Here is a 22,819-nt window from a genome sequence, read left to right as displayed (position 1 = left end):
CAGGGAATAATTGAAGAGTAATTTGATTTTAAAAAAGAAATTTACTAGATGGCCCAGATTTAGGATTTGTGTGAAATTGTGTAGGTGAAACCTTGGTGGAAATAACCTTTTTTCCTGTAATTGATCAAAATTATTCCTGATTGCAATTTTATTTCTTATCCTAAAATGGGATAAACCATTGATTATTGGCTTAGGGAGCTCAATATCCCGTCCCTCCATCACTGGCACACTGTGACTGCTGTATGTGCCATCTACAGCAATTTGCCAAGCTTACTTCAACTGTACTTCCCTCCCTCCATGATCTCAACAACCAAAATGAACCAGAGCAGCAAAGATGTCAGAGCACTATCACTTGGAAGTGTCCCTTCCAGGTGTCAGAGCATTCTGACTTGGACGTATGCTTTCATTGTCACTCGATCAAAATCTTGCAATCTAATATCATGGTACTGGTGCAAGGAGTTGCCCACGACCGAGTGTTGCAGACTGGCACATTCCAAGATCCAGGACTACATGCTGAGGGACGCAGTAAAGCTTGGAGCAGCCACAGCAAAGGCCCAATGGGGAAAGGCCACTGCCTAAGGACTTTCAGCCAAAGTGCAGTGAGGGGCTGGAAACTGTAGAACCACCCGAGTTGTATGTCTGACATTGAATGCATATAGCAAATAACTTGTGTATTGCAATTGTATTAAGTGCACCATGCCCTATGGAGAAAAGTTGAATATTTTTGCACTTTTCATAATGTTCACTTTGAAATGTACTTTTAGATATTTTATGAATAAAGTATATTCTTGGAAAAATATCATGGTACCAAAGTGGTTCAAAGAGGAAGGCAAACATCACATAAAGATGTTTTTCTTTAAAAGTGAGCTTTTAAAATTATTACTCACTGTGACGGATCAAGACTCATATTGTAGGATATTAACTTGGGTAAAAATATGAGACAAATCTAGAAATATTGAGAAAGTAACATTAAACTTAGGTTTTAAAGACCTATTCATTGTAGGAAGCAAGGAAGGACAGAAAGTTCCCAAAGGAGCCCCAAAGAGTTCCTGCAAACCAAGTTAGAGTAAGTGAAAGACTGATGACCCTTAAGGAGTTTGCAATAAGGAGAGATGACTGTGCAGGACTGAAATTTGGAACTTAGGAGGAAAAGTAGAAATTCAGAGAAGCACAGAATGAATTAATATTGAAGAAACAGCATCAGACAAGAATGATTGCAATGGTGACAGAGGATATGGTCTAGAGGCTGGAGAGGAACTACAAGATGTACTAGACTGATTCCATATCATAGATAATGATATTTTTCAAGGGTTGTTGCTATATTGCAGCAATGGTAAAGAGCCAGGCTATGGAGACAATTTGAAATGGAGATCTATAGACGTGTGAGCCTTTGTACATTTTAGTGACAGGGTACATAAACTACCTAGCTGATCTCAAAGGCAATTTAATCACTGTTTATACAGATGCATTTATTCTTGGATGGATCAAGTCTGCTGTTACATGAACTCTTGGACTTTTGTTGAAGCTCAGTAATGAGCATTGAACTCAATCATTTGCACTTATTGGGACCCATTTAATCAAACCGTTTCAGTCAGCAGCCATTGAATAAATGTCAACTGCACAAACTTCTTAACATTCGGCAGAAAATCTGCAGGAACATGTAAACAGCTGCAGTGATTATCAGTCATTGCTATGATAAAACTGGGTTTTTGTACAGGAGATAGGCTTCTTAACTTCAAGGTTTGAATGAGGCATTGGCATTCCAACTGTGCCACTAGGACATTGCTTTTTGTGCAGTGACTGTGACTCTGTGAAAATTACAGCATTACATGCAGATGGGGACGGCTGCCGCTTCTGAGTTAACTAAATCATATTTCCCTGCAGTGGGTAACAACCTATCCTTGCTGGATTCATGATCATTATGCTAGGTGACAGACTATTCCTGCCAGCTACATGTTTCCTGTGCTGGCTGGTCTTCTACATTTAACCCTCCCTAAACATCCAAAATTCTCCTACCCATGTTTTAAATGCACCAAGTCCAGTTCCCCTATAACTCCTGTGCTCGCTGACCGAACTGGTTTTCGGTAAAGGAATGTTTTGATTTTAAAATTCTCATCCTTGTTTTCAAATTCCTCCTTGGCCTCATCCTCCCCTATCTCTGCATTTTCCTCCAGTCCTAAAATCCTTTGAGATATCTGTGCTAATCTAAATCTGGCCGCTTGGGTATCCCTGATTTTAATTGCTGCATGATTGGTGGCTGCGTCTTTGGTTGCCTAGGCTCTAAACTCTGGAATTCCTTCCCAACACATTTTTGCTTCTCTGCCTCATTTTTCTGCCTTAAGACACTCCTTAAAATCTAGCTCTTTGACCAAGCTTTTAGTCATCTGAGCCAATATATCTTTATGTGGCTCAGTGTCACATTTTGTTTTATAATGCTCCTGTGAAGTGCCTTGGGACATTTTATTACATTAAAGGTGTTATATAAGTATAAGTTGTTGTTGTTGGTGACAGCCTATATTAGCTGCGTCCATGTTTAATGTGCTGACTGATAATTGATTTCAACTGTGTCCGCATTCACTGTGCTTTTTTTAATTCATTCTCGGGATGTGGGCTTCGCTGGCTAGGTCAGCATTTATTGCCCTCCCTACGAAGGTGGTGGTGAGCTGCCTTCTTGAACCATTGCAGTCCATGTGGTGTAGGTACTCCCACAGTGCTGTTAGGGAGGGAGTTCCAGGATTTTGACCCAGCGACAGTGAAGGAACAGCGATATATTTCCAAGTCAGGGTGGTGAGTGACTTGGAGGGGAACTTCCAGGTGGTGGTGTTCCCCATCTATCTGCTGCCCTTGACCTTCTAGATGGTAGTGGTCGTGGGTTTGGAAGGTGCTGTGGAAGGAGACTTGGTGAACTCCTGCGGTGCATCTTGTAGATGGTACTCACTGCTGCTACTGTCTGTCGGTGGTGGAGGGAGTGAATGTTTGTGGATGTGGTGCCAATCAAGCGGGCTGCTTTGTCCTGGATGGTGTCAAGCTTCTTGAGTGTTGTGGGAGCTGCACTCATCCAGGCAAGTGGGGAGTATTCCATCACACTCCTGACTTGTGCCTTGTGCTAAGTGATGGTCTTTTCCAATTGGGTACAAATTGCCCTGGCTCGTTTCCCCTCTGTTCGATTTAACTGCATTTTTTTGAGTGGCTGGAGGGGAGACGGAGGGTTTGGGATTTTTCTCATGTTTGCTATTCCCTCGATTTTTCAGGATGGATTGTTGAATTGTTCAGTGTTCTGGTTAGGGGACTTGGGGACTTTTAATTACTTGCAAAATTTCAGGTTGAGCTTGAGATGGGTTGATGGTTCAGTCTGCAGCAGATGTTCCAATGTTTTGGACAGGCTCCAAGGAGTTTTAAACCTGCAGCCATTCACTAATGTCATGTAGAAAGTCACTACATCTCAATACGAAAGCTGTTGAACTCCTGTTGAAGTAATGGAGCAGAGAGCAAGTCCTTAGTTGCTTGAAACCTGTTTGTATTTTCTTCAGCAGGTGCACATGTTAAGTAACCACATTTTTCTTCCTTTTTTTTTTGGTGGGGAGTTGGGGGCTTGTCCGGATGGTATTCTTCAAACCAGACTCCGTTTTAATTGGGCCAAGTGTCGTTCCTGGCCCCAATATATCCTGGTGCTCTGATGTTGTTCTGTAATATTTACGCTCCAGTAGTAATAGTTTCATCATTTAAATAGACCTGGGACTGAGACAGGCTGCCACAAATGAGATTTGTGGCAAAAAAGCAAAATATCAAGCACTGAAATTGAGATTCAAGGGATATAAATTTCCTTACCAGGGATATGTCAAAAGAAATGGCATTGTGATCTGACCTTTCCTACAATAGCGTCACGTGCAGTTTCTGTAGGCAATTTTTGATAAACTGACAAGAGTCTCAGAAACTCTCAATATCCCACGCCCCCGTTCCACATTTAAACAGATTAATTTTATAAACCCACAACATCTGGAACTGACCGTCAAAGGACTTCAGAATTGTGCAAGGCCTGTGAATTTCTCATTCTAGGTTTAAAGTGGTTGTTTTCCTTGGATTTTGCTTAAGACGTGAATGTTTGGTCAGAAACTATTCCAAGTCTCCAGAACTCCGCTTGACTGTAGGGGTCAGCTGTAAACCAGCAACTTCAAGTGCGGCAGCTCGAGATGTGGTATCAACCTTTTTTATCTTGATGGTGATTTCTTTGTGCTTTTTCTCCTTTTGTCACTGAGTTCTTTCAAGAGCCTTTTTGCCAACTGGGGTTAAGATACAGATCAGCCATGATCTAATCGAATAGTGGAACAGTGCAGCGGTTCAGCATTTATTTTGCTCCTGCTCTATCGTGCCACAATAGATTTTCCGCTGGGAATTTCCCGATATCTTCTTGGAAGTAGAGGAGGTGTTCCAGCTGAGAGAGGTCAGGCCACAGCAGAGGTGCCCTGATCCCACACTAATGCATACTGCAGCAGGGGTGCATGCATCCTCGCTCATCCAGGGTATAGAGGCTTTGATTTACCAGGAAAGCCACAATGGATTTATGTAGCATGCTGCAAGCAGACCTGTAGCTCAACTTCATCACAGGCACAGTATTGCCAGCGGCTGTGAAAGCCACTTAACTTGTATGTGTTGGAGCTGTTTCAAGTATCCACTGGGGATATCATGGATATCTATCAACCAATAATGGACAGATGTGTGAAGCAAGTCTGAACCATTGCATGATTTATGAACTCTTTCAGATGCAATGTTAAACTGAGGCCCTCTCTGCCCAATTAGGTGGATGTAAATGAACCCACTGCAGTATTCTGCAGAAAAAAGAAACATGGAAGTCTCTCCTGTGTCCTAGGCAATGTTAATCCCTCAACCTACACCATTAAACAAATTACCTGGTCATTTATCTCATTGCTGTTTGTGGGACCTTGTTGTTTGTGAGTTGGTGCTGTGTTTCCTACATAACAACGGTAACTACACTTCATTATTCATTAACTGTAAAGAAATTTAGGACATTCTGAAGTCATGAAAGGCACTATATAAGTGCAGGTTGGTTCTTTCTTCCACAAAGGTGACCAATAGCAGCATGAGAGGGCTGGGCAATTTTAAAGATTAACAGGGTTCTCAAACATGTGTATAATATCTTTGTAATCCTTTTAGATCCATTATACAATGCCACTACCTCTGTGAATAGGAAGGGATACCACTATCCTATTGTGTAGCTCATTTGTGATTATCCACACCACATTATTGAGTTCTCAGGCTGTAATAATACATTAATGTTAAGGTAGTCCATTGTTCCACTACTACTTGACCCACAAAGATGAATCTCAAAAGGCTGCAGGGCAGTCAAGGCCACCCTCTGTTGCCATGACTCATGATATATATGTAAAAATCCTGTGCAAAGTTAAGGGCAGGAATAATAATGTTCTTGGATCTACCAGAGAAATCATCAAGCACAACACTGGCATTTGAAACAATGCTTCAGAAGCCTTGTTAAATTTTGGGGTGCCCTGTAATACATCCTCAAAGATTTCAAGGATTATTGTATGCTACATAACCTTTGCATCACAAAGAAGCAACAGGAGGATGATCCCAAAGGTAAGGTAAGGGCAACAGGAAGAGCAGCCTGGAGAGGCTGCCAAAGGGAATCCATTGCTGGCTGTAGAACAACTTTATTTGTAAATGTGGCCAACTCATTAAAAGTGCTGTTTGCATCTTCCGTATTCCTCCAGAAATATACCTTCACCTACAGTATCCCTTTGTTAAACAACTCACAAAGCTCCCATTGTTACCACCCAATGAAGTTCAATTCTAAATTTGTACAAGAATACTCTCAGCAGAAGTGGCAAATTCACTGCAATCAATGTGTGTCCCTATTAATGCTTCCCTTTGGACACAGTGCATGAAATATGCTCCCGCAACTTAAGCTGGTGCTTCATCTTTATTTTACCTCTGTAGTGGAAATGTGTGAGGCCATTGTCTCGATAGGAGGTTATTGGGATGGAAATTGGCTTTGCCTCTGGTCAGTTGGATCTTCAGAAGAACCTGCTTGCAGATTGTATCACTTGACCAGTCTGGTGCTTGTAACACTTAAACAGACTTCAGATGGGGTTGGTGGGAAGATCTCAACACGCTGATGTCCTGAGAGATGTTAACATCACTTCCAGCCTCAGTTAAGATCTCATCTGGAAGTAATGATAGAAGGTTGTGCCTTTTTAAATATTGTTACAATTCCATCAGTGACCAAGTCTTCCTTTTGTCTTTCAAACATTCTACTGATGCGAGATTATGATGAATTGACTCTTTACTCTATGATAACCTCCTTCCCCATATTTTCATGATATTGTATCTGCAAAACACTCTTGAATCCACCAATTTAACAAAACTGCATAGGCACAGATTTTGCAGTCAATGGAGAATCAAGGGCACTTCAAAGAAGGATGCCCACAAAGACCTACCAATCACTGTGGCATGGTTTTCCCCTTTTCCGAGGATAGTATAAACCTGCTACCATGTCCAGGGGACCTCCGAACATGCAGCAACAGTGATGTCAGTAAAGCAGATAAGCAACCAATCACATTGACGAATTCACCCACAGTAAAGCTAGGAAGTTAAAAGCACTTCAATTTTAATTTGCATTTTCAGATGGCAAAATAAATCAATGGATTAAGATAGAAGCCAAAATAAAGACAAGCAGACTTAATAAATGCATTTTTTTAAGTGTGTGGATAATTTTACCATTATGGAAAATGTTGACATTCCATAAATATAAAATTAGCTTTTTAGCAGTGTTTAGCAGTAATTATGACATTAGTACTCCATTAAGTGCCCAGTTACATCTCATTTAAGAAAGTGTATCTTTTTCATGTTTTTACTGGGAGATTAATAGAGTTTAGAGTGGAAATTCTTGTCAATTTAATTGATTTCCATTGATTGTGGTCTGGGTGGGAGTGGGGTGGGGGGGGGCGGAGCGACTCAATAAAGCACACCCTGTGGAGAAGCACAGGATCACTGACAGCGATTGAATTTTACCAGTGGCTTCAGGACCCTGATGTGGGATCAAATGGGGGGGTCCTGAGCCCGCACTTGTTGCCAGCGGGACTGACTCAGCGATTGTACCAGAGGTGGGCTCCTGATTGGCCACCTCTGAACCCAGCACCAATTAAGGACAGGAGAGGTGAGCACTGCTGAAGCAGGTAGGAAAATGTTGAGGGCACCGAACAGGTCGTTAGAAATGATAAATTAAGGATGGCTGAGAGCAGATGGCCCTGCTGATTGGAGGGGAACACCTCTGGGGGGATTGTTGGGGTGAAGGAGGCTGCCTTCCTTGCCCATGGCCCACTTTTTGGGCCGCAGAGTCTCCAATGGTCATTGGGTTGCTGCTCGGTGGCCATCTCCATGAAGCTGGCGGTACAGGTGGCAGGTGGCCACCCCACTGCTGGCAAAATGCCAGCGGCCCTGCTTTATGGTCCATAACAGGGCCTTAATTATGCATTTGGCTGTCTGCCTGCATGGAGCGGGCAGCTGATTTGCATGCTGACCCGCCTCCTGCCTGACATTGGGAATCTTCCCTGGTGGCGGGACCTCACTATTTTACTGGGCCTTGCACCTCTGTGTCCACCACCCAGGAGCCAAAAGAATTCAGTCCCAGAAGTTTCAGTCAGCTTCAGTTAAGCAAAGACAGTGAACACTGACAGTTTAGCTGCCATTACCACTACAAAACCTGGGCCATCACGATTCTCAAAAATTACTCGGTGCATTAGTGTCTTCAGTGACTATATACATTTCTTTTTGTTCATTCTGTCCTTACAGAAGAACTAAAAGTGCAGTTCCTGAATGTTTGTAAATCCAACATTTTTTTGTTGCTTAGCAATTAATGATTCCGACATTTTCAAAATCAGTGCTTTTTTTCTCTCCCAGGAGATGTATAGTGACAAAGAATGTATTTTTCTGATGAATTTCAAGTGAGATAAATTTAGATTGTTTTATTCTAAATATTATTTTGTAGGTTTGCATGGCTCAGCTAACTCTCTGTGGAACATTGTCACTCCTTATATTCTGCTTTTACCTCTCCAAGTATCTAAATAATTTTGTGTGTGCCCTGAGATTAAGCAGAAAACCCTCAGCGATTTATTTTAGCTACTGATTTTGTCACATGCTCGCACATGATCTTCCTTGCCTTTGGAAGGTGGTAGAATAATATCACGCTCGACTTTCACTTGGGATTAACTGCCAAGCAAATTTATGGAACTGTAAAAGGCCAAACTATAATAGTAGCAAGAATGTAAAATGTCCTGTTGAGCGTTGATAGCAACATTAATTGCTAAACAGCTAAAAAATGTTAGATAGCACCTGGTATAGTGGAAAATAATAGTTTGTGTTAAACAAAGATCGAATTAATGGCCCAGAATTTTCTGAATGGGGTATCCCAGAGTGTGCACTGTTTGGTAGACTTTTTCTCCTCACGCTCCAGCATGAAAACTTTTGCGGCACGAATTGCTGGAAATGCAAATTATTAGCAGCCATATCGCATCTAGAACCTTGGTGAATGGCAGAACCAATAGTTTACCTCCTTAGCAATGTGATTTAAGGATAGTGAAGGAACCAGAGGAATGATCAAGGACAAAATAGAATGAATTAGATTCAAGTTAGATACAGAAAGAGAAATAAACAGAGGGAAAGAAAGCTTCGACTGAGAGAGAGAAAAAAAGAGAAAGGAAAAGTAAGAAAATAAATTTTAAAAAGATTTTTTAACTAATCTCTTGCAACAATTTACTACCTGCTGGAGTGAGAACCCAGTTCCAGTTGTCCCCATTCTGGGCTGGAGAGGGTGAGTGACCTAGCAGGATCATAACATTTACAGTTGAAAGGGTTCTTGCGTCATTGAACACAGGCCCTAACTTACCGCAGCGAGCTTAATTCATTTTAACAGCACAAATGTAGCAACTTCAGGAAAGTCAACCAATGACAGCATGCTCCAGTTGTTGTGAAGTTAAGAGCAGAGTGCCACAAATCATCCTGCAATTTGTGACGATTCACAAATCTCAGCGTATCTCTTCCTTCCCACAACCTGTTGGGTTCTTTATACAGAAATAATACTGAGTGTATTAAATTGGTGATATTTTACCATAACCAGTAACAAGGGCCAGTATCTGTAGGAGGGGATTGGGTGGGGCGACAGAGGTGCAAGGCAACCAATTAATAGTTTTGGTTCCAATCAATCCATTAGGAAAGATTAAACAGACAGTTAAGTTGTGGCAATGTCATGAACAAGGGAGGCTTCAAATGATCTGCTTCTCACCAACAGAGATTCCTGATTGGCTGTGAATGCGAAATTATTGATGTACAAAAAAGACTAATAAGAGATGTGTAAACATTGACCTTCTGAGACCCTCAGATACTACCAACTGAGCACCTCATTTTCCAATTTAACTCTGAGCTACAAAATACTGTTTCTCTTAAATAAGGTCTAAACCAATTGATCAATGACTAACCAGAATTGGATCAGGGAATAAAGCAATGTGTGGCATTGAAAGCCTTTAAGAGATCCAACAATAAATATCCACATAAATCTTGATCAAAAGGATTAAGAACCTTCTTGCAGATGCTGAGAATAGTAATTTGAGTAAAACAGGTAGGACAGGAATGGCTAGGATAGGGTAAACAGGATAAGGAAGATGGGGGAAGGAACAACAGACACATGAATAGTGGAACAAGGGCAGATGGTGTAGGAGTAACGTTGCTGCATGGTTTAATTTTCTTCTGTCACCTCTACATTTTAATCAAAATTACCACCTTCATTCCCTTACCTTATCTTTCCTGATCGATTATTCCAAACATTTATCATCCTTTACCTAAAGAAGCTTTTTCCAAGATTTGCTGTAAAAGTACTTATCATTAATTTACATTTACGATGGCCACCTCCTATAGAACTGTCTCACTTTAGATATCTTTATTTAAACTTATTTGTATCAATCTTGTTGCTCTTCTCCAGACCCCTCCAGTCCATGTATTTCCTCCCTTATATGTCAACCACAATTGCATCCAATACTTGAAGTGAGGTCTGCTAATTATTATAAAGCTCCAGCAAACCTGTGTAGACTCATACTGTACTGTTCTGGCTATGTACCCCCTTACATACGGTTTTCCTTTTTTAATTACTTCTCCTCATTATCTGATTGATTGAGTTCCCCATCACTCCAAGTTCTTTCCCAAGTTTCCTTGTGGCAATTCAATGTTCTTCATTGTATCGTTGTGCCACCAATTTTGCCCATCATGCAGCACTTTGCCCAGCTCTACATAGATAAAAAGGCAGTTCGGGGTCATCATTGTGAAGCCAGGCAGTGCCTCCATACATTCAAAAGAATTTAAAAGCACCAAAGTATAAAGCTCTCATTCCAACCTGCCTATGTAGGCTTTCAACTTTTCTTCTTTGTAAAATGTGAACACTGTCCATCGAAATGGGTGACTCTGTGCTAAATTCCATGCATTTGGCAGAATTGAAATTGTATTAATAAATCTGGAATTATATAGCTAGTCTTAGTAATGGTGACCATCCTAGGGTCGTGAAAGAAGTGGCTAGTGAGATAGTTGATGCATTGGTTTTAATTTTCCAAAATTCCCTAGATTCGAAGAAGATTCTATTAGATTGGAAAATAGCAAATGTAACTCCTTTGGTCAAAAAGGGAGGGAGACAGAAAGCAGGAAACTACAGGCCAGTTAGCTTAACATCTGTCATAGGGAAAATATTAGAAGCTTTACATTATAGCAGGGCACTTAGATAAATTCAAGGTAATTGGGCAGAGTCAACATGATTTGTGAGAGAGAAATCATGTTTAACCAATTTATAGGAGTTCTTTGAAGAAGTAACATGTGCTGTGGATAAAAGGGGAACCAGTGGATGTACTGTACTTAGGTTTCCAGAAGGCACTTGATAAGGTGTCTCATCAAAGGTTATTGTGGAAAATAAAAGCTCATGGTGTAGTGGGGTAACATATTAGCATGGATAGAAGATTGGCTGGCTAATAGGAAACAAAGATGGGTAATTTTCTAGTTGGCAAGATGTAATGAGTGGTGTGCCACGGGGATCAGTGCTGGGGCCTTAACTTTTTACAATTTATGCAAATGACTTGGATGAAGGGACCGAAGGTATGGTTGTTAAATTTGCTCATGACAAAGTGAGGTAGGAATGTAAGGAGGCTACAAAGGGATATAGCTAGGTTAAGTGAGTGAGCAAAGATATGTCAAATGGAGTGTAATGTAGGAAAATGTGAAATTGTCCATTTTGGCATGAAGAATAAAAAAGAAGCATATTATCTAAATGGTGAGAGTTTGCAGAGCTCTGCAATGCAGAGATGTCCTAATGCATGAATCACAAAAGGTTAGTATGCAGGTACAGCAAGTGATTAACAAAGCTAATAGAATGTTATTGTTTATTGCAAAGGGAATTGAATACATAAGTATGGAGGCTATGCTCCAGTTATACAGGGCACTGGTGAGACCACATCTGGAGTATTGTGTACAGTTTTGGTCTCCTTATTTAAGGAAGGATGTAAATGCATTGGAAGCTGTTCAGAGAAGGTTTACTAACTAATACCTAGAATGGGTGGGTTGTCTTATGAGGAAAGGTTGGACAGGCTAGGTTTTTATCTGCTGGAGTTTAGAAGAGTAAGAGGCAACTTGATTGAAACATATAAGATCCTGAGTGGTCTTGACAGGGTGGATGTGGAAACGATGTTTCCTCTTGTCGGAGAATCTAGAAAAAGGGATCACTGTTTAAAAATAAGGGGTTGCCCATTTAAGACAGATGATGAGAATTTTTTTCTCTCAGATGGTTGTGAGTTTTTGGAACTTTCCTTCAAAAGGTAGTGGAAGCAGAGTCTTTGAATAATTTTAAGGCAGAGGTAGGTAGATTCTTGATAAGCAAGGGGGTGAAAGGTTATCAGGGGTAGACAGGAATGTGGTGTTGAGATTTCAATCAGATCAGCCATGATCTTATTGAATGGAGGAGAAGGCTTGAAGGGCCAATGGCCTACTCCTGCTCCTAATTTGTATGTTTGTATCTTCATATGACTATGACAATTATTATCGATTGTCATAAAAACCTATCTCGTTCACTAATGTCCTTTATGGATGGAAATCTGCCATCCTTACCTGATCTGGCCTGCATGTGACTCCAAATTCACAGCAATGTATTTGACTCTTACCAGCCTTTTGAAATGATCTGGCAAGCCACCCAGTTCAAGGGGACTTTGGGATAGGCAACAAATGCTGGCTTTGCCAGTGATGCCCACATCCCATGAAAGAATTTTTAAAAATTGGTTTCTGCAGCCAGGTCATTTGCGTGAGTAAAGCATTGATCCCTGTGGCATTTCACTTAGCATCTCCTTAGGGTTGCCAACTCTGGTTCGACATAATTCTGGATATATCATTACATGACCCTCCCACCTCTAACCACCATGTTCCCTTTCTGACTGCGCCCCCCACACCCCCCTTCCACCCTCCAACCCCCCACCTCCAGCCCACCACCACCGTGAACCACCCTGGTCCTACCAGCCTGACGGTACACTGTAACCATACACGAATTGGAAAGCAACCACACTTTTCTAACTGATTTAATAACGTAAATCAGACAGCGCTTACCCCATCTCCAATATTCTCAGAACAAATAGATGCAAGAGTTCAAAGGAAATGAAAAATAATATGCTTCAATATGGTCTAGTGACCCTGGAAACAGTGTCTAGGAGATTAATCTTTAACTCCTGGAGATTCCAGGACAATCCTGGAGAGCTGACAACACTACATCTCCCCCAATCTGTCAGAAAGCTGCTTCAGTCACAATCACTGATAAGACTTCCTCCTGTACTGTAAAATTCCATGATTTCTTATTTTCTATTATTAAACCAGTTCCTTATCCAGTTTAACATTCTTGTTTCATCAATTGTCACTCATCTGGGTCCTTATCAAATGCTTACTGAAAGTCTAAGTAAATGATGTGACATCAATTATTTTATTTCTAACTGTCTAAAATAATCGGGAGGTTTATCAAGCAGGAACTTCTGCTTCTAAAGTTACGTTGTCTGTTTTTCAATTATTGTTATATAGGAGCTCCTCTAACCAGCTCCTTATGATGTTTTCCATTGTTTTATCTTCTGCTGCTGTTGAGCTACTGTGCCTAGTCAGGAATATATAATCATTTTCATAATGTTATTGGAATTTATTGTAGAGTAGTTGTGCATGTGCATGTGTGTGTGTGTGTGTGTGCATATGTGTGTCTTAATTGAATTAAAGGCAGCTTGTCTGAAAGCTTTGATGTAACAGAAGATGAGCTAAGTTTGAAACGTTAAGTAGGTAAACATAGGCGTAGAGGGAATATTTGCATTTTTAAATAAACCAGACTAGCTTGAATTCAAAAGAGGGGGTGAAATGTTTCACCTAGCCAGGAGAAGTTAAGAAAGAGTGTGTTTAATTTTCCCAAAGATTACTGATAAAATTGGTACTTTGATGGATTTTTATTATTAGTGAGGTAAAGTCCAAAGACATAGTGAAACAACAGGAATTTGCATTCAAAGGGGAAAATATGTATAAAGGAGAGAATGTTGTGTGTAAGGGCAGGAATTCTAAGGTCTAATGAGTGTGAAAAGCCTCCAGCATCTAAGCCTAAAGCTGCTGTCAACAAGGAGCTGAAGCTGAGAAAAACTGACTTTGAATTTGACTGTTCAAGGTATTGCATGTTCCTTTGCCTGGGTCTTTTAAAACCTATGTGTCTCATTGTTGCGTTAATGGAGGTGTAACTGGGGCTTAGATTAATTAAGGGATTCAGAAGTTATCATAGTAGTGATTTGTAGATGTATGTATGCGCTTAAAATCATTTCTTCTATTAACAAAGGTTTAATTTAGTTTTGTAAGAAATCTATAAGACTTGGTGGCCTTTTTACTGAATTCAAACCCCACATCTTGAAATAAGTACAAATTGCAAATAGTTGTGGTAGCTGCTTCAAGTTTCCCCCTGGGATTTGGGCAGCTTGGCATTTACCATCCGCCTGCCATAACAGACCTGTAGTTGTCTAGATCAGATTTGTGATGGGACTACAGGTGTTGCTTTCAAACCCACAAAACTTCTTCTGTACCCAATTATTCTTTCATGTTTTATCCAGTGTACTACAAACGTCCTCTGATTACAGTTATGCCTAGTAATTTCTATTCATGCAGTTGCTATAAACCATTAATGAATGCAGCCAGTTGTTCAGATTAAAAGCCTCTCTACAGGATTTAGGGGAACGTTATCTGAAGATGAAGTCCCAACCTGTATATAGCCCAGGGCTGTGAAACTACTCCCTGATTAGTGATGGCTATGTCTAGATCTTCCCTAATAGATTTTACCAGTTATCTGATAGCATTTTGTTTCAACCCTGCCTGTTGGAATCTGGTGATTTTCCAGCAATAATATTGAGATACAGTGGTGATTGTTGAAACTGCAGCAAACAGAGCCAGGTTGTGAAATCCTCTCTGGATTCCATGCGATAAAGCCAGCTGATTTAGAGTTCCGGAAAATTCTGCTGTCAGATTTAGTAATTTAGATCAACTGGGAGTGAGATAATGGGCTTTTTGAGACATGGTTTCTGATTATTTTTTAAATGGATCAGTGGTCAGGGAGGAGGTTGGAATCGGTGGTGAAGTAATGGAGCTTGTGGCTATGTCAGCAGGCAATAGCTGTGCTCTTCCTAATATTTAATTGGGGGAACTTGCAGCTCATCCAGGAATGGATTTCAGATAAGCAGTCTGGCATTTGGAACCTGACATCATGTCTTCAATGAGATCACCGAGGGTCAGCATGTAGACGAGATATAGGAGGGAGCCTGGGATTAATCCTGTGGGACTTCAGAGATAACATTGTGGGGGCAAGAAGAGAAATCAAGGCAGGAGATTCTCTGGCCAAGCATAGAACCAGGTGAAGCCAGTCACACTCAGCTGAATAAAGAGGAACATAGGAACAGGAGTAGGCCTTTCAGCCTGTCGAGCCTCTCCGCCATTCAATTAGATCATGGTTGATCATCTACCACCATACCGCTTTCCTGTTCTATCTCCATGTCACTAGTCACCAGAAATCTATCGATTTCTGTTTTGAACATACTCAATGATTGAGCTTCCACAGGCCTCTGGGGTAGAGAATTCCAAAGATTCACCACCCTCTGAGTGAAAAAATTCCTCCTCATTTCAGTTTTAAATGGCCTACCCTTATCCTGAGATTATGTCCCCTGGTTTTGGACTCACCAGTCAGGGGGAACAGCTTATCTACATCCACCCTGTCATGCCCTGCAAGAATTTTGTAAGTTTCAATGAGTTCACCCCAGATTCTTCGAAACTCTAGGGAATACAGACCAAGTCTCCCCAATATCTCCTCATAAGACAATCCCACCATCCTGGGGATTAATCTGGTGAACCTCTGTAGTACTCCCTCTGTGGCAAGTCGTTGGTGGTCCCTCGGAACCGTCAGACTTGGTGAGACTTCAGATGACTGAGGAGCTCAATTCTGGATCCACATGTTCTTCCGCAGTGAGAGCATGTTGTTGCTCAGGGGAGTGGAACTCGCAGCCCCGGGTTGGCTTCCTTCTCCTTTCTCTGCCGCCGCCGCTCTGCCTCGCTGTCGAGTCACTGAGCCTCGAAGCACTTTGTGCCTTGATGGACCAGGTGGTGCCACACTGAGCGATCGGCAGAATTCTCTTCCCAGTCAGTGCTGTTAATGCCTCCACGCTTTAGGTTAACCTTGAGCGTATCCACACCTTTTCATTTGGCTGCCCTTTGAGCGCCAGCCTTTGGAGAGCTGTGAGAAGAGATCCTGCCGAGGGACACGGTTTTTGGGCATCCGGATGCAGTGGCCGGTCCATCGGAGTTGGTTCCGCAGGAGCAGGACTTCAGTGCTGGTAGACGCAGCTTCATGGAGGATGCTTGCATTAGTCTGGCAGTCCTCCCATTTCATCCCCAGGATTCGGTGCAAGCATTGCTGATGGAAGTTCTCAAAGATCTTAATGTGGCGTCAATAGACAGTTCATGTTTCGCTACAGTAGAGGAGGGTGGTCAACCCCATGGCGTTATAAACCAGAACCTTTGTTGACTTGCAAAGGTCTCTGTTGGTCCCTCCTTAGATAAGGGGACCAAAACTTTACACAAAGCTCCAGGTGAGGTCTCACCAAGGCTCTATACAACTGCAGCAAGACATCTTCACCCCTGTACTCAAATCCCCATGTGATGAAGGCCAACGTACCTTTTGCTTTCCTAATTGCTTGCTGCACCTACATGCTAACTTTTAGTGACTCGTGAACAAGGACACCCAGGTCCCTTTAGACACCTGCCCTTCCCAACATCTCACCATTTAAGAAATAATCTGCCTTTTGGAATTTTCTACCAAAGTGAATAACTTCACACTTATTCACATTATATTCCATCTGCCATGTTCTAGCCTGTTCACTTAGCTTGTCCAAGTTCTTTTGAAGCCTCCTTGCATCCTCCTCACAAATTACGTTCCCACCCAGTTTGGTGTCATCAGCAAATTTGGAAATATTACAATTGGTCCCCACATCTAAATCATTTATATAGATTGTGAACAGCTATGGATCTAGCACTGATCCTTGCGGTACCCCACTAGTAACAGCCCGTCATCCTGAGAATGATCCGTTTATTCCTACTCTCTGCTTTCTGTCTGTTAACCAATTTCTCAATCTATACTAGCGTATTTCCCCAATCTCATGTGCTCTAATTTTATTTACTAACCTCTTGTTTGGGACCTTATCAAAAGCCTTCTGAAAAGCCAAGTGTAGCACATCCACTCCTTTATCAATGCTACAAATAATATCCTCAAAATAAACTCCAAACAAATGTGTTAAACATGATTTCCCTTTCGTAATTTTACTTTTCTTTTCTAAATGCCCAGTTATCACATCCTTTATAATAGATTCTAACAATTCCCCTACTACTGATGTCAAACTAACAGATTTGTAGTTCTCCATTCTCCTTCTTCCTCCCTTCTTAAATAGTGGGGTTACATTTGCTACTTTCCATCCATGGGAACCTTTCCAGAATCTATAGAAATTGGAAGATAACCACCAATGCATCCACTATCTCTCAAGCCACCTCCTTCAACACTCTGGGATGAAACTTATCTGATTCAGGGGACTTATCAACCTTCAATCCAGTTAACTTTTCAAGTACTACCTCTTTACTAGTACTATTTTCTTTTAGTCCCTCAGTTTCACAAATCCCTTGGTCACCTAGTATTTCTGGGAGATTTTCTGTATTGTCTTCCACAAAGACAGAAGCAAAGTAACTGTTTCGTTTCTCTGGCATTTCTCTGTTTTCTACTGTAAATTCTCCTGTCCCCACCTGTAATGGGCACACATTTGTCCTAGCTAATCTTTTCCTTTTTACATATCTAAAGAAGCTTTTATAGTCCACCTTTATGCTCCTCACTAGTTTGCATTCATGTTCTCTTTTCCCTTCCTTAATCAGTTTCTTGGCCCTCCTTTGCTAGTTTCTAAATTGCTCCCAATCCTCAGGCTTACCACTTTTTCTGGCAACCTTATAGGGCACTTCCTCTGATCTAAGGAGAGGTGTTGGAGGAGAATAGCATGATTGACTATGAGAAAGTGGAATTAGGTTGTGTGGTTACTTATCGACGTGGATGTGATGGATTACCGAATGGCTTCCTCCTATGCTTTAAGTTTCAATGATTCTGTGGGCAGGATTTTTTAGGTCGGCGGGTGGGCGTGATCAGCGGGTCCGGGATCGGCCGGGGAATGGATCACCGCCCGCGACCGGCCCCCGACTGCGAATTCGTGCTGGCCAGTTAACGGCCAGCCCAGGGTGAAGCACGCGCTGAAAGGCTCAGCGCTGCCGGGGTGGGGGAGGGAGGAGGACGAGCCCTCACAGAAAGCCCCCTGAAGGCAGAGAGATACCTCAGGGAGCTGAAGACCTGAACAACCTAAAATAAAGGTCTCAGAAACTGTAGAAATGTGTCCAAGCTTCATAATCAGTCACCTGAAAATGTAGGTAATGAAAATGCTGTCCTCAGAAATTTATTTTAATTTAAATTTATCACGGAAACCTCATCCCGCCCGTGGATGAACTTTCCTGAAACATGCAAAGGCCGCCTGGCCGATTTGCCCTCCCGCCAACTGTAACGTTGAACGGGCAATGAAAAATTTCTGTTAATTGCGCTGTTAATGGGCTTAATTGCCCTCTTAACTGTCGGCGCGCATGTTTCCGAGTTTAACGTGTGCCCGCCGACAGAAATATCGCGCAATGACATCGGGACACTCGCCTGACATCATCACGCGTTATGTTACGCTCGAGTGGGTCGAGCATGGGCCTGTCTGCTCAGGGAAAAATTCTGCCCTATGAACTCGTGGGAGTATTCCTTGGGGCACTGTGGTAGAAACTTTGCACTGTGTCTAACCCTGTACTGGGTTGGAGAACCACACTTAATGCTGACACTGGGACCTGAAATGAAACATGTTCTACACTCCAGCACTGACATCTCTCCTCTCGATGAGTACAAGGAGTTAGAAAAGAAATAAGTCATTTTTTAATTTCACATTTCAAGTGTTTTTCCTCTGTTTGTTTTGTGGCCGCTTCCAGAAGTTGTGTCCCTGTCTTCATTGATTTCCAATGAAGAGTTCCACTTGAAAAATTAGCCTGTGCATCTTTTCAAATGTGCATTGAATGGCTGTGCGTTCAAACCATTTTCAGAGCAGCACTACTTTGTAGTTCTTCAAATGGTGGCGTTTAGGAGGGGGTGTGGGATGGGGTCCACCCATGGGCGATTGTAGACATTCAAATTACATGCTCCGCCCATCACCACCCCCAGGTAGCTTTTATTATGCCTGACAGAGGTGGGTGGGCTGCAAGCTCAGTATATGACTCACAATACACAGCATTATTCTGATTTAGATCCTCCCCTCAACCTGTAGTGTTGGCTTTTTCCAGAACATTCCAGGACATGTGGAAAAATCTAATCTCCGAAGACAGAAATATTGTACTGGAATACAGGCACAAGTGAGATTATCATTCTGTGTCAATAATTGCGAATAATATCAGTTTATCTTTCTTACCGCTGTGAAGTAATTTGCATAACATAAACGTTAATCAAGAATTGAGCAGCTCTTGCTAGTCTCCTGTAATGTAATGAAATTTGTTGGAGAACAAATTAAAGGCAGGTGAGCAAAGGATTGAGGTATGAGGTAAATGTTCTTCATTGAATTCTTCATAATGACAAAATTCAGACCACTGGTGTTGTATTATGTTTGCACTATGTGAGCCTGCCCAAAAGGCAGGTTCAATCAGTGTAATTTAGATCAAAGCTTTCAGTGCACAGCAGACCCAGGGTTTAGAAAAAGGAAGAATGAATCAGGGACATGGAGGAATAAATCACTATCATTGAGCCTGTTGGTTGTTCTGTTGGCTTAGACACATGGACAAGATCTACACAGATCATTTCTATCTGTTTCCTGCTGACCTGCGGAACAAAACCTTCTAATCGCTCTTGAACCATTTGTACTTTGGATTTTGATAGGGTCCTTGCAAAATATCAGAAACCTGAATTAAGTGATGGGCAATTTCATTTTGTGCATCATATTAACAGTGAAGAGCACGGCTCCGTCATGTACCCACTGGGCTGATATTTATTATACAAATGGTAGCCAAACAACTTCAAAGTAAACAGACAAATCTGATTTTTATTAACAAGGGTTCTCGTGTATTTGGAGCTGGTGACACAGTGTTTAGTTATGTATCTAAAAACCTTGTGAAAAGTTCTGGGGAAGGCCTGATAATTAAATAGATCATTATCAATCATTTTCATCACCATGTTGTCATGCAGTTGTGCTCTTTTCAGCCTGAATGATGCCCTGTACCACTGGCCTGGATCTCTCCTGTCGAGCAAAATCATCTGATATATTTATCAGGGAATTTTCTTTGTCTCTTTATGTCCTGTTTTCCCCATGCCCCGATTCAGACACAAAGGTAACGTCACCAGACTAGGGTCAGTGCCACTATTGAGCCTGATGCCAGGCAATACAATAATAATAATAAAAACAGAAAGCTAAAAGCTACTGCGGATGCTGGAAATCCAAAACAAAACAAAAACAGAATTACCTGGAAAAACTCAGCAAGTCTGGCAGCATCGGCGGAGAAGAAATCAGTCAACGTTTCGAGCCTTCATGGCCCTTCGGCAGAACTGCAGCATAGTTTCAACAAGGGAGAAATATAAATTGGTTTAAGGTGGGTGTGGGGGTGGGGGGGAAGAGACACATTGAGGGTGTGGTGTGAGCAGATAATAATCAAAAGATGTCACAGACAAAAGGGTCAAAGAGGTGTTGAAGGTGGTGGTCTTTGTCTGAGAAAAGTGCTAATTAAGAATGGAAAACAGGATATTCAAAGTACAGCTCTAGTAGGGGTGGGGTGGAAAGACTAAAGGTTTTAGTTTTAGATTTAAAAATAATGGAAATAGGTGGGGAAAGAAGAATCTATATAAATTATTGAAAAAAAAGCGGGTGGGGGGGGAAAAGAAACGGGGTGGGGATGGGGGGAGGGGGAGTTTAAGATCTAAAGTTGTTGAATTCAATATTCAGCCCAGAGGGCTGTAAAGTGCCTAGTCGGAAGATGAGGTGCCGTTCCTCCCGTTTGCGTTGGGCTTCACTGGAACAATGCAGCAAGCCAAGGACAGACATGTTGGCTAGAGAACAGGGTGGAGTGTTAAAATGGCAAGCGACAGGGAGGTTTGGGTCTTTCTTGCGGACAGACTGCAGGTGTTCCGCAAAACGGTCGCCCAGTTTGCGTTTGGTCTCTCCAATGTAGAGGAGACCGCATTGGGAGCAACGAATGCAGTAGACTAAGTTAGGGGAAATGCAAGTGAAATGCTGCTTCACTTGAAAGGAGTGTTTGGGCCCTTGGACGGTGAGGAGAGAGGAAGTGAAGGGGCAGGTGTTGCATCTTCTGCGTGGGCATGGGGAGGTGCCATAAGTGGGGGTTGAGGAGTAGGGGGTGATGGAGGAGTGGACCAGGGTGTCCCGGAGGGAACGATCCCTACGGAATGCCGTCAAGGGGGGTGAAGGGAAGATGTGTTTGGTGGTGGCATCATGCTGGAGTTGGCGGAAATGGCGGAGGATGATCCTTTGAATGCGGAGGCTGGTGGGGTGATAAGTGAGGACAAGGGGGACCCTATCATGTTTCTGGGAAGGAGGAGAAGGCGTGAGGGAGGATGCGCGGGATATGGGCCGGACACGGCCGTGGATGGAAAACCTCGGTTAAGGAAGAAGGAGGACATGTCAGAGGAGCTGTTTTTGAAGGTAGCGTCATCAGAACAGATGCGACGGAGGCGAAGGAACTGAGAGAATGGGATGGAGTCTTTACAGGAAGCGGGGTGTGAGGAGCTGTAGTCGAGGTAGCTGTGGGAGTCGGTAGGCTTGTAATGGATATTGGTGGACAGTCTATCATCAGAAATTGAGACAGAGAGGTCAAGGAAGGGAAGAGAAGTGTCAGAGATGGACCATGTGAAGATGATGGAGGGGTGGAGATTGGAAGCAAAATTAATAAATTTTTCCAGGTCCCGACGAGAGCATGAAGCAGCACCGAAGTAATCATCGATGTACCGGAGAAAGAGTTGTGGGAGGGGGCCGGAGTAGGACTGGAACAAGGAATGTTCCACATACCCCATAAAGAGACAGGCATAGCTGGGGCCCATGCGGGTACCCATAGCCACACCTTTTATTTGGAGGAAGTGAGAGGAGTTAAAGGAGAAATTGTTCAGTGTGAGAACAAGTTCAGCCAGACGGAGGAGAGTAGCGGTGGATGGGGATTGTTGGGGCCTCTGTTCAAGGAAGAAGCTAAGGGCCCTCAGACCATCCTGGTGGGGGATGGAGGTGTAGAGGGACTGGACATCCATGGTGAAGAGGAAGCGGTTGGGGCCAGGGAACTGGAAATTGTTGATGTGACGTAAGGTGTCAGAGGAATCACGGATGTAGGTGGGAAGGGACTGGACAAGGGGAGAGAGAAGGTAGTCAAGATAACGAGAAATGAGTTCCGTGGGGCAGGAACAGGCTGACACGATCGGTCTGCCAGGACAGTTCTGTTTGTGGATTTTGGGTAGGAGGTAGAAGCGGGCCATCCGAGGTTGGGCGACTATCAAGTTGGAAGCTGTGGGAGGAAGATCTCCAGAGGAGATGAGGTCAGTGACAGTCCTGGAAACAATGGCTTGATGTTCTGTGGTGGGGTCATGGTCCAGGGAGAGGTAGGAGGAAACGTCTGCGAGTTGACGCTCAGCCTCCGCGAGGTAGAGGTCAATGCGCCAGACAACAACAGTACCACCCTTGTCAGCGGGTTTGATGACAATGTTGGGGTTGGACCTGAGAGAACGGAGTGCAGTGAGTTCAGAGAGAGACAGATTAGAATGGGTGAGAGGAGCAGAGAAATTGAGACGGCTAATGTCACGCCGACAGTTCTCAATGAAAAGATCAAGAGAAGGTAAGAATCCAGAGGGAGGGGTCCAAGTGGAGGGAGAATATTGGAGGTGGGTAAAAGGATCCGTTGAACGGGGAGAGGACTCCTGCCCAAAGAAGTGAGCACGGAGACGAAGACGGCGGAAGAAGAGTTCAGCATCATGCCGAGCCCGAAATTCATTGAGATGAGGGCGTAAGGGTATGAAACTAAGTCCTTTGCTGAGCACTGAACGTTCAGCATCGGAGAGGGGAAGGTCAGGGGGTATAGTGAATATGCGGCTGGGGCTGGGATTGGAAGATGGGGTGAGGACGGA

The 22,819-nt window shown here is 42.8% G+C and overlaps 1 protein-coding gene across 1 annotated transcript in view; it reads left to right on the top strand.

Moving 5' to 3' along the window:
• The window catches only part of LOC144668216 (NT-3 growth factor receptor-like), a 658,117-nt gene that overhangs the window by 7,509 nt on the left and 627,789 nt on the right, over nucleotides 1-22,819 (top strand). The window lies entirely within an intron of this gene.

Source organism: Cetorhinus maximus, chromosome 26 (genome assembly GCF_964194155.1).
Source record: "Cetorhinus maximus chromosome 26, sCetMax3.hap1.1, whole genome shotgun sequence".
NCBI classification, from domain to species: domain Eukaryota; kingdom Metazoa; phylum Chordata; class Chondrichthyes; order Lamniformes; family Cetorhinidae; genus Cetorhinus; species Cetorhinus maximus.
The sequence above is the reverse complement of the archived record's forward strand: the minus strand, read 5'-3'. Positions and strand labels throughout refer to the sequence as shown.